This window comes from Mixophyes fleayi, chromosome 6 (genome assembly GCF_038048845.1).
Source record: "Mixophyes fleayi isolate aMixFle1 chromosome 6, aMixFle1.hap1, whole genome shotgun sequence".
Classification (NCBI taxonomy): domain Eukaryota; kingdom Metazoa; phylum Chordata; class Amphibia; order Anura; family Limnodynastidae; genus Mixophyes; species Mixophyes fleayi.
Genome location: NC_134407.1, coordinates 129,375,915 through 129,388,426, shown reverse-complemented (window position 1 = coordinate 129,388,426; position 12,512 = coordinate 129,375,915).

Sequence of the window (12,512 nt, the reverse complement as noted above, 5' to 3'; positions counted from 1 at the left end):
CCAGTTGTGAACCCTGTTATACAGGTGAGATAAGTTCACCATAGGATTATATGTTCTATTGTGGCTTGGTATTAATTGGGGACCGCTATATCTGCGTGGCAGTATCAACAAGTGAGAAATCCCTCTTTGCAGAGTCTCACAGCCGTGACATCTGCTATCAAATAGAACACTAAACTCCCCACTTGGATCATCGAAATGCCCGCAGATACATATAGAGCCCTTAAATAAGCCCCTGAGATTGTTTCCTACAACGCGATTAAACCTATCCGCTAATTATTTCTAAAAATTACCCTTGTTTGTGAGACACGATCGCGGTGAAATACCGCTGACCGGCTCCCTACTTCCGGATCCGTGACGTCATGACGTCACTTTATTTCGATCTTTTTCACATCTATATATTTTTAAATTCGCCGATTGTTATGACATTTGGTTATTCTAAAACTTTTTAATAATAATTAATAAAATAGATTTTATATTTACAAATTCTATGGATAGGAGTGCCTCGCATACTACTTTGTTCAGTTGATATCTATTATCAACTGTATTTCCTCTATTCCGGGATAAATAAAGACCCAGCAAAATAGATTCTCACCTGTGCATGATTAAAGAAATCCTGAAAACATAACCTGTTGGTGATACTTGTGGACTTGAGTTGAGCTCCTCTAGCTTAGGCTCATTTACAGCTTCAATTTGTTACATTGTGGCTGTCTTTATTACATAAAGCAATTGTTTTGGGTTTTTTTTTGCATCTGTTCATTACATTGCTTGAAGTGCACCTTGAAATACTCTTTTTCCTCCTAAGTGCAACTGGAAGGTATAAAAATGTCCCATTATGTATATTCTGAGACCCGATTTCTGGCACCAATACGTGTAAAATCGAGTCCCTTTGCCTGGAGAAAAAGACTGTCCCCTCCTGCAAAGCAGGGTGCTCCCCCTCCAGAATCTGCCTTCTCCTTTACATTATTTAAATCTGCTACAAAACATAAATCTTGTTTTGCACATTAATACACGTATGATCCTAATCCCCAGTTCGCAAGGAACTCCCTTGATCTGGTGGTAATCGTGTTAATGGGGACGAGAACCCTGACACGATTTACTAAGCCTTACTAAGCCTGAGGAGTCCAAACATTGCCACTTTAAATTAACATGAATGAACGGCGCACTGACGTCCAAGTGAAGTGCCGGACAGCGGCCTCATCGGAATGACTGGCTGTGGTGTATGTTTATGCCAGATCGATAAGTGTGTCCGCATAGGAGCAGTGAAAATAAAGGGAGAGAGTAGGCTAGGGATCATCTCATCACCATCTCACAGAATCCGCAGCACCACACAATAAACAACAAATAAATTGACTAAAATACAGATACACAAGGGACAAGAGAAAAAATAGAAGCAGTAAAAGTCAGTACAAGAGAATAGAGAAAGAAAATACATAAGAAGACACATCTAGAACAAAGTAAATTGTCAGGTGCCGTTCCGGCCGGGGGTGTTCTGTTGCTATTCAACAGGTGCACAGCTTTCCTGGCTGTCCTCACACTGTCAGGCGCATTTGTGTTAGCATATCCTGTTGCTAGGCAGTGGGACGCTTTTGGGCTTTGGTGGTCCGCGTATCTGTCCACCCACTGCCTCCAGCCTCTATTAATACTCTGCTCTGCCACCATGAGGGTGCCAGAGTATCAGGTCTCCTGTCTCCAGCATCGTTTGTATGTTCTTGCTCATGTTTGGTTTGACCCGGCTTCCTCTGACTACTCTTCTGGGTTGCGCTCATTATTGCTTTCTGTTGTGACCTCGGCTTGTCGACTATTATCCTGATTTTCGCTATATGCCTTATCATTGTGACTTTGGCCTGTCTGACTTCTCTGTGGATCTCCCTTCGGTACCGTCTCCTCCTGATTGGTTTGACCTGGACCGTCCTGACTGTTCTCTATCACTACACTGGTAACTGTCTTGGAGGACCGCAACCTGCGGCTAAGCCCAAACCTCCTTGTGTGGGTCCTTAGTGAACACCAGGGTTATGTTAAACTCCGCACCTCCTAGTTCAGTGGCGTAAATGCCAGTTAGTGGTTTTCAGTACATCTTGAGTCTACAGCTCTTTCTGAGTCTGACGGTATACTCTGGCCATATCATATGGAACTGGGGTCACTCTGCTCATGAACTTCTTCATCTGGCTCAGCGTGTGGAACAACAGTAGACAAATCAGACACAACTTCTTCAGTGTACTCAGGGGATAATGTCTAGATTAGATTCTCTTCAGGGATCCCTGAATCCATCACAACCAGTATCTGCTGCTGTGCCTTCCGCCAGTGCCAGTCCTACCACCTCCAGGAATTTGCACATACCCACTCCAGAGAGATATGATGCAAATCCAAAGGGTTGCCAAGGCTTTTTAAACAAATGCTCTATCCAGTTCAAACCCGCCTGGACAACTTTTCTTCAGAAAGAGCCATAGTGGCATGTATTCCCTCCTTACCGGGCAGACTCTGGTATGGGCCTCCCCTCTATGGGAATGTGATAAGGTTTCTCTACATAATTCCTTGGTCTTCATTTTTGATGAGCCTGGTCGAGTTTCATCTGCCGCTCCAAGTCTTCTTGCTCTCCGTGAGGATTCGCTCTCAGCTGAGCAATATGCTGTCCAATTCCGGACATTAGCTTCTGAGCTAAAGTGGAAAAATGAGCTGTTAGTTGCTACCGTCTGGCAAGGACTTGCTGACCAAATTAAGGATGTACTAGCCTCATGTGACCTTCCTGCTAATCTGGATGACCTAATTTCTCTTAGTATCAAGGTGGACATTAGTCATCAGGAACGTTCCCTGGAGAGGGACCAAAACCAACGCCTTTTCTCCCGCTTGGCCCCTCGCTTTTAGTCTCCTCTTTCTTCGGTTGCAGATTGGACGCTCCCGTTTTTCCTGGGATGAACGTGAGCACCACATAAAAAAATCACCTCTGTTTATACCCCGGAGAGGCCGGTCACCTGTTGTCTGCTTGCACTAAGGCCGGGAAATGGGCGATGAGAGGGGCATCCTCCTAGGATCCAGTTCCAACACCCTCTGTTCCCTCAAGAATGACAACTTTCTGATGCCAGTTACCCTCAATACTTCGAACGTTTCTTTTGTATGTCCCGCCTTTGTGGATTTTGGATCCGCAGAAAACTTCATATGCCACTCTTGTTTCATAGCTCCATATATCGTTCCATTCTTTGCCGCAACCTATGGTATAGACTGAATGTTTTGCGATGCGGTCATGGGAAAATCCCTTAGACTATAAATAGACCTTGCGCCTGTGCTAAACTCATTACGTATCGGAGCTCGTATTAGGTACAAGCTAACTTTACATCTCTGTGATCAGGGTTTCTTTTTTTTAACCAAGCATGTTCCGGATTTGGAATACAGTTATGGGGGCCCTTTTAGCCTGAAGAAAAGAAGACTGCAAGCAACAAGGGGGCCCTTCTGGCCTGAAGCACAGAAGACTGCAAGCAGAAGATATTTACAAGCATGGACATTTGGAATTACAAATTATTTGGGACTCTCAAGCATGGACATTTGGACATGGTTTTTAAACACATTTGGATTAAAAGATGCTGACATCAAATTGGTAAGTATATTGGGGTTTTAATATTTGTAATAGAAAGTAGTGGTTTTAAACAGGGAGTTATGTTTTTTTAAATTATGTTTTATGGAACTACAGGCCTCAGCCAGCCATGGGTGTCAGGTCATGTTGGCACTTGTGGTTTTCCAAGTGCCAGCATGACCTGACTGCCATGAGTATGCTGGTGCTTGTAGTTATACAAGCATCAGCATGCCCACACTGTTTAGGGCAGCCTGGGCTGGCTGGGACTTGTAGTTCCACAAAACAAAATAGCGTCCGTTTGTTTATTTTAAATACTAATTTTGCCGATATAACCCTATACACACCGCCAAGGTGTGTAGGAATAGCCCTAGTCCTTTCAGCACTGGGCTGGTTATTCCTAGAGGGGGGGTCTGCACTTTTTTTTGGGTGGACCCCACTCCCTAGGGAATCCAGCCCAGCGCTGAACAGCCTGGGGTTAGTTTGTCATTATGGCAGGGGGACCCCTGCCGCGTGTCCCCCTGCTATAGTGCTTCCAACCCCTGCTTGTTTGCCTAGCGCTAGTTATGTGAAAATCAGGGGGACCCTACGCAAATTTTTCCCCGATTTTCATGCAACCAGCAGTAGGCTGGCAGCACATGGGTTGACAGTGATTGGGCAGGGGGGAACCCACACATTTTTTTTTTTTTTTTTAACATTTCTCTGTTTTTAAGCTTTTGACAGCCACTGGGTGCTGCAGCTGTATAGACAGGGCAGTGTAAAAGTGATGTGTTTACTAATCTCGCAGCTAAGACACACAGGAAGAGTTTGCTTAACACGTGAGTGTTTGAAATCGCAGCAAATCACCAGTGATGACCAGCAATTTTGAAGATCAGAGTAAAAATTGCAGCTTAATACATCTGGCAACTTGGGGACTAAAATCAGGGGTTATCACCCATGATTTGCTGCGATTTTAAATTGCTGAAAAAATCGGACCTTGATACATTGACGACCTGGGGGTAAATGTATCATAGTGCGGGTTGTACAAGTCGCCGGAAATCGGCGAGATGACAGCTTAAATTTAAAGTGGCGCTGCCTTGTAAATGGCAACTTTCCTTTACAAGACAGCGCCGCTTAAAATTTAAGCTGTCATCTCGCCGATTTCCGGCGACTTGTACAACCCGCACTATGATACATTTACCCCCTGGAGTGCTTTCTGCGATGCTTCTCATCTGATTGTCAATCTTAAAGGTTTGTTCTTTTCAACGCAAAACTCAGTTCCTTGTGCATTTGAACGGCTATGGCCCTGAGGAGAGATCCTGGGTAGATAAAGATGACCTCCATGCCCCTTGTCTCCTTGCTGAGTTTCTTGGTAGTTCTGATCCTTATCTGGGGGAGAGAAGTGGATTGTCAGACGCCATACCCGCTTTTCTTCTGTGGAGCAGGGACTTACAGTTCCATCTTGCTGCTAGGCAACATGTGCGCAGCGCCCCCGGCCGCCCTCGCTCAGTCTGGCGCATGCGTGGTAGTGTGCCCCATTGCTATGCAGCAGGACGCTTTTGGGCTTTGGAGGTCAGCGTGTCACTCTGCTCTGACACCATTAGGGTGCCAGAGTATCATTACTCCTGTCTCCAGCATTTGTATGTTCCTGCTCCTGTTTGGTTTGTCCCAGCTTCCTCTGGCTACTCTTCTGGATTGTGCTCATTATTGCCTTCTGTTGTGACCCCGGCTTTTCGACCATTCTCCTGATTTTCGTTATCTGCCTTATCATTGTGACTTCGGCCTGTCTGACTTCTCTGAGGATCTCCCTTCAGTACCGTGTCCTCCTGATTGGTTTGACCCAGACCGTCCTGACTGTTTTCTATCACTACACTGGTAACTGTCTTGGAGGACTGAAACCTGCGTACCCTTTGCAGCTAAGCCGAAACCTCCTTGCGTAGGTCTCTGGTGAACCAGAGATACGTCAGACTCCGCACCTTCTAGTTCAGTGGCGTAAACACCAGTTAGCGAATTTCAGTCTTGAGTCTACAGCGCTTTCTCAGTCTGACACAAACATTGCAAAGATTGAGGTAGAATCAGCCAAGCTTGCGAATTAACATTCGAGAGAATTAGTGACGTAAAGAAAGAATAAGAGGCAGGAGGAGGGGACAGTTTTAGGATGGGATGGGGTAACAAAGTGAAAAGGTGAGTTTTGAGGGAGTGTTTGAAAGATTCGAGGATGGGGCAAGTCTGGTTGGGCAGGGCATGGAGTTCGAAATGTAGGAAGCAGTGCAGGCAGAGTCCTGAAAGCAGAAGTGTGAGGTGGTGACAGGTTATAAAAGGCGATGGTCATTGACATTACATAGTCAGCAAGTGGAGTATTTCTTGACAAGGTCGGAGATGTAGGAGGGGTAGGCATTAAAGATATAAGTGAGGGTAAGAATCTTAAATTGTATTCTGAAGGTAATGTGGAGCCAGTGGAGAGCTTTGCAGAGAGGCACAGCCAAAGAGGAGTGTCTGGAGAGGAAGATTAGTCGCAACGCCGCAGAACAGATTTCAGGGGGGCAGATGTACATTAGGCAAGCCATATAGGAAAAGATTAAAATAATCAAGGTGGAATGACGAAGATCATGGATGATGGTCTTGGTGATATCCAGGAGAGGGTGAACCTTGTCAATGTTTGGAAGGTGTAGGTGACAGTATTGGGCGAGGGACTGGATATGGGTTCTGGATCAATGATGGGTCAATGATGATTTCCAGTCACATGTTTGGGGACCAGGGGAGAGGTTGGCACCATGTACCTTAAGGGATACAGGAAAGTATATGACACTATGCAGTGGAAAGATAACAAGCTCAGTTTTGGATATGTTGCGCTTGAGGTATCATCCAGCCAGGACGGAAGCCTGATTGTAAGGGATCAAGGAGGAAGTTATCTGTGAGAACGTTTGTTAAGCAGTTGTAGACTATCCATTCGAAAAGTTTGGAAAGATAATGAATTAGGGATATGGCAGTATCAAAAGAGGTTTTCTTGACCATTGGAGTGATGAGCGCATGTTTGAAGACAGAAGGAATTATGCCAGTAGGGAAGGAAAGGTTGAAAAGGTGGGCTATGTGACTGCAAATGTCAGGGGACAGAGAGTGGATTAGGCAGGAGGGAGCAGGGTTGAGAGAACAAGTTGAGTGGGAATTGAGGGGATGGAGTGAGAGGAAAAAAGATGGACAGGATTGCAAGGGGATTTGAAATGGGGTGGGGTGAGGGAAGGGAGAGCTGGAAGGGGGAGATGTCATGACAAATGGAGTAGATTTTCCTCTTAAAGTAAGAATCAAAGTTGGAAGCGAGGGGCAGAGAAGGGAGTTGATGGTGGAAAAGAGGTAACGGGCTTTGTTGGAATGGGAGGAGATAAGGGTTTTGAAATAGGACTGTTTGGAAAGAGTGCAGCGTAATAGCAGGACAGGATGAATTTGAAAAGGATAAAGTCTGCGGGTAATTTTTCAGCAGCGCTCAGACAAAAGGGAGCACCACTGAGGGTAGCAAGTAGGTTTGAAATGCCAAACTTGGGGTTTAGAATGACAGAGGTGAAGTGTGGTGTCAGGGGCGGCTTCAACCAGGGGTATAGAGATGGTGAAGCTTTGAAAAGGAGACTGCTATGTTAGGGCGGAACAACTTGGAGGGGTTGAAGGGTGGCAGAGCAGTGGGATAGGTCAAGAGTTAGGTTTATTGCTGGGGGTGATAGTTACGAGCCACCACAAGCAACTGCGGCTTGTTTGTTGTTAGTGTCCCTCGTCCCGGCTGTCGTCATGATGACCGGGAGACGTCACTTCCTCCTCGACCCGGCCATTGCCAGGACAAAGGGCGGGACGCGTTCCTAGTCCCGCATCACGGCAAATATTCACAGTGTATTGAATGGAATAATTAACGCCACGACCCGGCAAGGGGGTAGCCGTGCGCAGTTGGTTCCTTGTCAGCTGAGACCCATTATCTTCTTTTTTTGGAGCTTGCTCCTGATTGGCCACTGTCAGTATTTAGGGCACGGGGAGCTTAGCCTCTCTGCTGGTTATAGCATTTAGTTTCCTGGCTGCTTACTTGCTCCTGTACTCTGTTCTGGTACTTCTGGATAGATCCTTCTGTTTATGTCCTCTGACTGTGATTTATTGTTGGTGACGCTGACCTCTGCCTGTGACTCGAATATCCTGTCTTTCTGTTGGACCTGACTGTTTGCCTGGACCTCAACTCGCTACCTGCTTTTGCCCTGTGACCTCGGCCTGTTCTTATCTCCTGCCATCATCCCCTTGCCGCGCTACAGTTGTATCCATAAGCTTGTACTGTGCTGAGTTTAAGACATGGGGGCGATTGAGTACCTGTGAGCGCAACAAGCTCCAGGAGAAAGGCGGCTGCTATAGGTGAAGACCTCTACCACCTGTTCTACAAGCTTATGACAATAACTGTTAGCCATGACAGTGATATGTGAGAGACTCACATATTAGGAGGGAGGTAGGAAAAATTGGGGAAAATAGATAGAGGAGACTTAGAGGACAGGTAAATTAGGAGTTGGTCAGTTAGAAAAGTAAAGTGGGGGACCGAGGATGGAGAAAGAAAGCTGGTGATTTGTCTCTGTAACATTCATGATCACTAATCATAGCATAATTATCAGCCCGGTGCATCAGATACTCAATGTTCCCTGGGAATAGAAGCTTCTGAATTAAAGTTGGATTGAATGTATTTTTTGGAAAGAGAGAGAGATAATTACTATGGCTGCTGTAAGAGAATAGACTCTGATTAAACATCTCACTTAATCATCAGTCGTTTGATACGCAACAAAACAAGAAGCGCATTTTTTACAACCGCAGAATAATTTATTGCAAATAAATTAGTTAGGAACTTCAAAGACCAATTGCTATTTTTGTCCTAACACATGTATTTCATTTCATAATCAGATAAGTGTCTTGAGTACAGATATATAATATTTCTGCACAATTTACATCCTCCAATGCAGTAATTAGAAATTATGCCAAATAATTGTCTTCTCACTCTATAAATGTAATTAGTGAGTAAAATTGTTCATGTGCTGCTCCATGTAGGCTGTACCTATAGAGCGACCTTGGTCACTGAGAATACAACACTAACTAGGCTAGATGGATGTTTGTTTTTATTTTTTTTAAATACTGTTTATTGGTAGCATCGCAAAGAGAACATAGTGAGTATACAAACAGAGTACAGAAGTGGTAATAAATAATCAGACAAAGGTCGAACAATGCAGTGTAAAATGTTATACAGAGTTCACAGTAGTCGCGCTCTGACAATTCACATACATAAGATGGTATCAATTTTCTGGAGATCACCTGAAAGATGGATGTTTGTTTTAATATATTCGAGGTTTATACTCCAAAACACTTTAAGTAGGTTTCCAAAACATTGCTCATAAATAAATTGAGCGGGGTATTTTTGTTTTGTTTTAAAGAATACGCTTAGTACAGTGGTGGAAAGTGAGGATTACCCATGAACCTTGAAGTGGTGAAATTAAAAAAAAAAAGTTTTCATTTTTAAAATTGAAAGAAACCCGGTCTGGATGTTGGGGTCTTGTCATGTTGATTTGTTTTAGTGATTGGGCTGGGGATTGATTGAAGATGATAATTTCTCTGCATCACTCAAAGTCATACTTGCCAACTCCCCCGGAACGTCCGGGAGACTCCCGTATTTCGCAGTTAAAATCCTAGTGAAGTGGGCAGAATTCGGTTCAAATACCACGATTCACCGGGAATCGCGGTGTTTGGCCCTGCCCCGCTGTAAAATGACGCGATTTGCGTCATTACGTCACGGGGGCGGGGCTAAAATGACGCAATTTTCGGTTCCCCGCCCTTTACACGCCCACCTCTCCCTGGCAGCTCCCGGAAGAACCATTTTAAATGTTGGCAAGTATGCTCAAAGTACAGAAACACTTGTAAATGTTTTAGTTGATGACAACTGGTACTTGTACCAACTACCAAGCCAGAAGTCTTATTTACAATGTGAGCAGTCCTGATCTAATTATCATTGGCACTAGGGGGTACATTTAGCTGTTATCTACAATCTCAGTAATAATAAAACTGTAAGCTTTTAATCAGGACTATATTTTAAAATTGTAATTGAAGCCCCAAATTCTAAATGGTCACTAATATTCTTCTTGTTATGCCCAGTGCATTGAGCAGTATTGGCATAATTTGACTATACTTGCCAACTCTCCCGGAATGTCCGGGAGACTCCCGAAATTCGGGTCAATCTCCCGGGCTACCGGGAGAGCTGGCAAATCTCCCGCATCCCGCTGCAGCCACCGCTAAATGACACGATTCAGCCATAATTGCGCACATTTTGGCCCCGCCCCTGGGGCTAAAATGACGCGATTTGTCTTGCCCTGCCCCGCCCCGCCCCCTCCCGCCCTCCAGTCACGCCCATCTCCCGGAATCAGAATACAGAAAGTAGGTAAGTATGAATTTGAATTAAAAAAGGTTTTCCATTTATGCCTTGACAGATTAGTTAGTGTAGCAGAAACTGTGACTACAAGCTATGCTTCAAGTTGACTACTTTTGTTTTTGATGTTTTATTATTATGTATTATTTTGAAAGTTTTACGGTCAGTATAAAAATAATATTCTATTAACAGTGGGCCGGAATGCAATGGTATGTTATACTAGCCCTTCCGATCCCAATTCACCACTTGGTGATCAATTGTTACAAGCAAATGTGTCTCCAGTGCAGAAACCACAGTGACTAAGCTATTTACATAGGGCTTTTGTGGATTTTGGACTCTCCCATAAACGTCTCCCACTTGTATAAAGTACTCAGTGATAGAGACACACAGGGCCTGATTCATCAAGGCACACATTCTGAGCGTAACGTGATTTGTTTAAATCACCTCTGCGTATTCCCAAATTCAACAAGGAACAGATCTGACGATATATACGTGTGCTGACAAGACACTACAGGATGTCCAATACCTATGTGGAATATAAATTTTTAAAAGAATGCACAGAAAAAAATAATAATTAATGTCACCTGTTAATAATATAGGCATTAATGATTAAACAGTTTCCCCTCATGAAATACATTAGTAGGCTGATCTTAATGACTACAGAACATAAAATACATTTTTACATTTGCTCCTGATTGAAAACACATGTTATAGCATGCATGAGACTGTCATCACTTGTACTCGGGGCTTAGACTAGCTCTATAGCTGGAGCAAGACATACAGCAGAAAAGCAAGTAAGTTTGCGATGCCCAGAGCTTGATTCGGACGTGGCAGCGTTCGCTTGAGTTTGGCACACCCTTACTGTAAATTGACTACTGCCAAACGCACCTTTCCCGTTCACTCCTTGGAATCGTAGGCTGTAGTAAGTGTCCTTTGGGTATGGAGACAAAGCAGACATAGTTGCCTTTACTGGCGTATGGTCCGGTTCTGGGCATGCGCAGATTGATTTTGTGTATGATACGCTCAAAATCAGCAGATACGTGCCTTGATGAATCAGGCCCACAGAGCAGAGGCAGAAGTAAGATTTCTAGAGATGAGTTTTCATGCCAGTGGACATAACCAGCATGCATGGGGGCGTGGCTATAATTTAAGACAGTGCTAGGCTGCTCTCCAAATCTAAAGAAAATTGTTGTCCAGCGCTCAGAAACAAACAATATATAAAAATTAATGTGTCAGCATATCCAGTCATGGCCAAAACTTTTGAGAATGACACAAATATTATTTTTCACAAAGTCTGCTGCCACAGTTTTTAGGATGGCAATTTGCATATACTCCAGAATGTCATGAAGAGTGATCAAATGAATTGCAATTAATTTCAAAGTCCCTCTTTGCCATGACAATGAACTTTGTCCCAAAAACAACATTTTCACTGCATTTCAGCCCTGCCACAAAAGGACCAGCTGACATAAAGTCAGTGAATCTCTCATTAACACAGGTGAGAGTATTGACGAGGACAAGGCTGGAGATCACTCTGTCATGCTGATTGAGTTATAATAACAGACTGGAAGCTTTTAAAGGAGGGTGGTGCTTGAAATCATTGTTTTTCCTCTGTTAAGCATGGTTATCTGCAAGGATACACGTGCAGTCATCATTGCTTTGCACAATAAGGGATTCACAGGCAAGGATATTGCTGTTAGTTAACTGCTTAAACAGGTATTGCTGCTAGTTAACTGCTTAAACAGTTAACCTGCCTGGTCCCGACATTGCCGCTTTAAATTTTAATTAATTCAGGTCACACTGATTTCAGACAGTGCTGCCGGAGAGCTGGCCAGTCGGAAGGAGTTCCTGTCATCCTTCTGCCTCCATCGGATATTTGCAGAGTCGTTTTGGAGGTAAGTCTGTCAATATTCATGTAGTTTTTTCATTAAATTGTTGTTTTCTTGCAGGTCTTCTCACTGTCGGATTTTCCATCATCGTTCAGACGTACCCAACCCCACTCTCACCCTACTAGGAAATAAATGTTTCACAGCTGACCCATATCACATTACAATACACCCCCCTACACTAACATGAAATCCCTTTTTCCGCCTCCCCCACACATATTAAAAGTAGAGATACTCAGGCTCAGTTTTCTGAAAACCGAGCCCACCCGAACATAGCCGAACCGCGCGAAAATCCGGAACTGAAAATGAGGCAAAACGTCATTGTCGCGTTGTCGGATCTTGCGATTCTGTAGGTACCACCTTCCACGGAGATCCAACGCCATTTCACAGAGAGACAGAGGGGATAGCAGGGTTCTTGGCAGTCTTCAGTTCAGTTGGGGAGCGTTGTTAAGAAAGAGAAAGAGGAGGGCTGGCAAAAGTCTCCAGTCACATTCTACAGTTCCTTCCACATCTAGGACACATTGGCACACAGCAGTGGTAGAAAAGAAAAGTGGGGCAAGATGGAATTGTCCTTGGATCATGAAACCAGTTATGGTTCATTTGATCGCTCCAACTGTTTCTTGGATAAGTGAGGTAATTCTACAGCTAATACATGGCAATGAGG